Source organism: Acomys minous (assembly GCF_964271855.1).
Source record: "Acomys minous genome assembly, chromosome: 12".
NCBI lineage: Eukaryota > Metazoa > Chordata > Mammalia > Rodentia > Muridae > Acomys > Acomys minous.
The window spans coordinates 60,819,408-60,825,236 of NC_140493.1; positions in this window are offsets into that span (position 1 = coordinate 60,819,408).

Consider the following 5,829-nt stretch of genomic DNA (forward strand, 5'->3'; position numbering starts at 1 on the left):
TCTGTAGTACTACAAGCAACAAAATGACACAGTCCTGGAACTCGCTGTATGGACCAGGCTGACCTCACACTCACAGAGATCCGCCTGCCTCTGCCTCCTGCGAGCTGGGATTAAAGGTGTGCGCCACTGTGCCTGGCTAAGGATGGGTCTGTTCATTTGCAAGTCCTGAGTGTTTTTACAACACCTCCCCCACTCTGAACACATCTCTTTCTGCACAGAGAAGTGGTTCCCACTAGGTTGTGCTCTTCTGGGCAGTGTCCCCCCCCCCCCCAACTAGTATTTTAAAAAGTCTTCTGCTTTTTCTGAGACCACGTAGGAAGGCTTAGTCAGCACAGCCTAGACTGTAATTTTCCTTGAGGAGAAAACCGGAAGTCCCGCCCTGAGCAATCTTCTACCCATTGCCTTGCTCAGGAAAACCGGAAGTCCCGCCCCGAGCAATCCTCTACCCATTGCCTTGCTCAGGTGTAACACAGCGTTCTCCACCCAGCCCTGGTTACAGGTTAGAATTCTTGGGGCAGCTAAAACCACAGCCGCCTATACTCCGCTGCTGAGCAACTTTGAGTCGGTCTTGCCTAGGCCCAGGTGATTTTAAGGATCCTGAGGTGGAGAACCACTAAGCGATACAGCCGTGGGTCAGCACTCCTGTGGAAGTGCTGGGAACTCAAGGCCGAAGATGGCCACATGGATCAGTTCTTTGCCACCCCCACAGAATACACGCATGGTCCCCCGCTCCTCAGAATAAATATTGAGTCTCAGAATAAGTATTTATCCAAAGGCATCACTGCTTTTTTTTTCCCCCTCAGTGGAAAAAGGTCCTCGTTTTCATTATTCCAGTTGCAACTAATTGCAGGTATCCCTCTGAGAGAAAATTTTTCCAGTCAGAATTTGTAACCAAATGTATCGTCAGTAATGAAGACAAAGAGGCATGTTTTCCTGATTAGAGTGAAATTTAAGATTTAAGGCCTCCAAGCCAGGTATGGTGGCACACCCTTTTCATCTGAGCACTCAGAGAGGCAGAGGCAGGTGGATCGCCTTGAGTTAAAGGCCAGCCTGGTCTACAAAGTGATTCCAGGACAGGCAAGGCTACACAGAGAAGCCCTGTCTTGAAAAACAAACAAACAAACAAACAGACAGACAAAGAAGATTCAAGGCCCTCAGCCGGGCGTGGTGACTCACGTCTTTATTCCCAGCACTCGGGAGGCAGAGACAGGCGGATCTCTGTGAGTTTGCAGCTAGCCTGGTCTACAAAGGGAGTCCAGGACAGCCAAGGCTACACAGAGAAACCCTGTCTCAACAAACAAACAGAGTCAAGCCCCTCAAAATAAACAAGATGCCAGTCTTTGGGAGATGCATGCATGCCCCCTGTCCCCAGATCCTACAAACATGCCACCTTGCATAGTGTCTTGGCTTCTTTTGTCGCTGTGATAAAATAAGCTGAGGAAGAAAACGTAGGAGATAAAGGGGTTATTTTTGCTCATGGTACAACAGTACAGGCCATCTTTGCAGGGAAGTCGCAGCAGCAGGAGTGTGACAACTGGTCAGGGGGCACCCATGGTCAGGAAGTGGAGGGCAAATGCCTGCTTCTGTTCAGGTCTCTGTCTCTACACAAGCCAAGGTCACAAACTGGGAAAGGTGCCACCCACAGTGGGTGGATGGATTTTCCCACTTCAGCTAATGTAGCGGGGACAATCCTCTGCAGGCAGACCCAGCGGCCTGCCTCCTGGGTGACTGTAGATGCTACCTAATGCCCTCACTCAGAGGAAAGCGAGCTTTGCAAGCGTGGCTGCACAGAGGTCTTGAGATGTGGGGATCAATCTGGATCATCTAAGTGTGTTCCCCGTAAGCACAGGTGCTATGAGGCATCAGACAAAGTCAGAGAAGATGCGGCCTGTAAAAGTAGCTTTTATTCTCCCGGCCCAATTGTTACCTGGGAGGCTCACTGCCTCCTTCTGCTAACCTAGGCCTAGTCCCGGAAGCTTCTAGCTTCTGTACAATCTAATCTAGGCCTAGAATGTTCTCAGCCTCTGAGGCTTACTGCTTAATGAGCTCATCCTTACTTGTTCTTTCTGTGCTCTGCCTGGCTGGTTCAACTCAGCTGTTCTGGCTCAAACTCCTCTCCCAGCTGACTTACTCAATCTGACTTCTCTCTTAGTCTGGAATCGCTCTGCTTGGCCTCAAACTAACTCAGCCATCTGCTCTAATCTTCTGGCTTCTTCTCATTTTCTGGCTCATTCCGTCTTCACCTGAGTTCTCTCTCTGCAATCCATCTCTCAATTACTGTCCTGGTAAAACTACCCCAAAAGTAGCTTCCTTTCCTGTTCTCCTGAGAGTTGGGCAAATCCTATTCTGTCAAATCTTCTCTGATTCGTCACCTTTTCTGCCACTCAATTAGACATCACTTTCAAACATGGGTGCTTCTTCTACAAACTAACTTTACCTTTGTTTGGGATTGAAGGCATGTACCACCACCCCTGGACCTAAGCTTTTCTTTACCTGATATGTGCTCTATACCAGGCTGGCCTTGAACTCAGATCTGTTTGCCTTTGTCTCCTGGATTAAAGGTGTGTTTATATTCCAGCTGGATCACACAGACCTAGATCTTTGGATGTGATCTCTTGCCAGAGCAGCCATGTTCTGAATTAACATTCCTCTACGGCAGTGATGGCATCAAAATCCCCGAAAGAGGAAAGGCTGCAAGCTGGGTTAATGTAACTTGCTTCTAGAAGCTGAAAAAGTTAAGGAAACGGAGTCTCTGAGGAGCCTCTAAAAGGAATGTAGCACTTTGATTTTAGCCAGGTAAAACACTATAGATTCTGGCCTCCTGACCTGTAAAATGACTAATGCAATTGCTCTAACGTTGGGTTTGTGGTGGGTTGTTACCATGGCAATAGGAAACTGAGGGGGCAGCCCTCTCTAGAAGTGTGTTCACAGGACCGTGTGTTGTGCGAAGTTACTTCAGCCCCCATTGATTAAGACTGCTACCTCTTTCTCTTCAGTTTTCCTAGGGAACTTTTCCTGGGGAGGAGGCGCCAGGTGGGCCAGTGCTCTGGGGCTCGAGCAAGCAAGAAAACAGCAGTGGACTCTTTTGTTTGTGTTTGGTAGGATACAATCTTGTGATTTATGTGATTTAAGTATTAAGATATTGCTGGGATGTAAAGTAGCGTCTATGAAGATGTTCAGTATCCACTCTGTCAAGTACCCAGACGTGGTGACCTAAAAGAGTCACGAGACACATGCAACTCTCAGTGCGTTTCCTGAATCTCATCAGTCTCTTCGCAGTCCCTAATTTTTCCCTATTGAAGAGAAGCCATAGTTCATGAAAAAGGGAAGATAAATTAGAAACTAGGCAATCAATAAGCTCTCAAGTTGTTTGATAAACCAACCAGGGAAGAATAAATTATGTGAATATAATTACCATTTAAATTATCCAATGATTAGACACACAGTGTGGGCATACACGGAGATATGGACTCAGTCACTGACAGCTTAAAGAATATTTATGGTTAGTAAACGTTAAATATCCGACCAGTCCGGCTGGTCAGTTATTGGGGGGCCGAGGGGGGTCGCAACCTGTGGATAAAAAAATGGGCGAGAGAGACGCAGGGCTCTAGGAAACCGTAGCTTGTCAAGAGCCGTTTATTGAAGGTGAGGGCAGGCTTTTTAAAACCTGCTTTAGGGAGGGCGGGGGTAAGCGAGGAGGGTAATGGAAAAGTACAGAATCTTCTGGGGTTGAGCCCCGGGAACATCTGCAGGGGGAGGGGTTTTCCTAGTTGAGGCAAAGCAGGATGTCTCTGTGGTTATCTCAGGATCGGATTGCTCTCTTCTCAGGGCTAAGCCGGATGCCTTGCGTGTGAGTGGCCAAGCAGGATGTTTGCTGCAGATGCTGAATGGGTGGGGGTCGGCCACGGGCTGTTTGGTCCCTGGCAAATATCCAAAAATGATTAGCAGCCCTGAGGGTCGCTGAGCTCAGCCTGCCCTGGTATCTTAGAATCGGTGCATGTACATCGTGCATGTGCATGTATGTGCACGTGTATGAACGAGCACGCACACACGTGTACTCCTGCATGTACATGGGTGCTCAAATACTTATGTGCCTGTGCGTACATGTATGTGCACTTGCACGAGGCAGCCAGAGGTCAGTCTCAGATGTTGTAAGGGTCTGAGAATTGCTGAAGAAAGACCCCAGACTCACATAGTATGCAAGAACAAAGTTTGCTTACTCTACAGAAAATTCCAGCATTCAGGGGTCACCCCCTTACAAAATGGCTACCCTCAGAGGAGCTTGCAGGCTCCTTTTAAAGCCAGAAAGGGGAATTCCAACAAGAGCTAGGTAACCTTTATGTTGATTGGAGGGCAGCAAGACAGTTACAGGCGTCAACCGACCCCTGCTCCGGGTCCAGGTGGCCAGCACACTGCATTCTTGTGTCGTTTAACCACAAAATAAAATACCAAAGCACATAGGGGTTCCACGCACAGATGGCCGGGCTTGGGGTACAATTTCTCCATGCTTCTGTGGCTATCCTGCTCCTGGCTGTCCTTTTCTCTGATTGGCTACCCCTCTGAGGGTGGGGGTGGGGAGTGGGGGGAGGGGGCGGGGATTGTCTTTCCTGGAACTGATGACTTTTGGGGATCAGGCCTGGTCCCAGCTGTTCTTCAGGTTGGGGGGATTCAACAGCATGAGTTGGACAGTACAGATCTGGTCAGGCTTGCTCTGGTCCTTCAGTGGCATACCGGAAGAGCTAGCCATCTTGGCTTTGGGGACAGGATCTCTCACCAAGGCCCGAGGCTCCATCAACTGGCTAGGCTGACTGGGATCCCTGGGATCCGGCTATCACCCAATCCCCAGAACTGAGATTACAACAACACATGGCCACCATGTTGGCTTTTATGAGGACTGACCTTATGCTTGCAATGCAAGTCCTTTACCAACCGAGCTGTCTCTCCAGCCTCCTTATTATCATCATCATCATCACGATCGTTGTCTTCGTGATGTTGTCATCATCCTTGTTGGTTTTGTTTTCTCTGTGTAGCCTAGACTGTCCTGGACTCTATTCGTAGACCAGGCTGGTCTCGAACTCACAGTGATCCGTCTGTCTCTGCCCCCCCCAAGTGCTGGGATTACAGGCGTGTGCCACCACACTCAGCCTCCTTATAATTCTTAAGTGAAGGAAGTGTGAGATTTCCTCATGCCAGGCAATAATCTTAAACATAGCCGACATGGGGTGGTGTTGTGTGTGGTGTGCTTAGACTGGATCTTTGAACAGGTGATACTGTACAGGGTCATCTGGTGGGGTGGATGGTGCTAGAATTCAGAGGAGAGACACTGAGTGTTTAAAAGAAGTCACCTTGGCTGTAGAAATGGAGTTGATAAACAGAAAAAAAGAGAAAAGAAGCTCTGTGAAAGAACGATCCAAGCCGGGTGGTCATCATTTTATCGTCACTTTTCAGATTTGGTTGTACATATGTCAAAATAAGTCAAGTGGGGTTTGAGCCTTCAATCCGAATAATAACCCCTTAGGGTCATATCCAAGAGGAGGACCGTCAACAATTACTTGTTAACACGTGTATTCGAATTTTAAAAACCAACCCGCAGCCAGAAACTAATAAATTAATGCGCGTGGCGCTTAATAAATTTGTTTTTGCCTTTGAAATTTCTACTTAGTAGAGGAGGATGGGACGTATGGAAAATGCGAGATGCTGGTAAATTCAGAATGCAAAAACCTCTGAGCCATAGTCTAAGGCAGGGGGACGCCGACCCGCCGTGCGAGCCTCCCGCCTGCAGGGGGCGCGCCGCCGCGTGTCGCGAGGCCGCTCTGCCCCGCGCGAGCT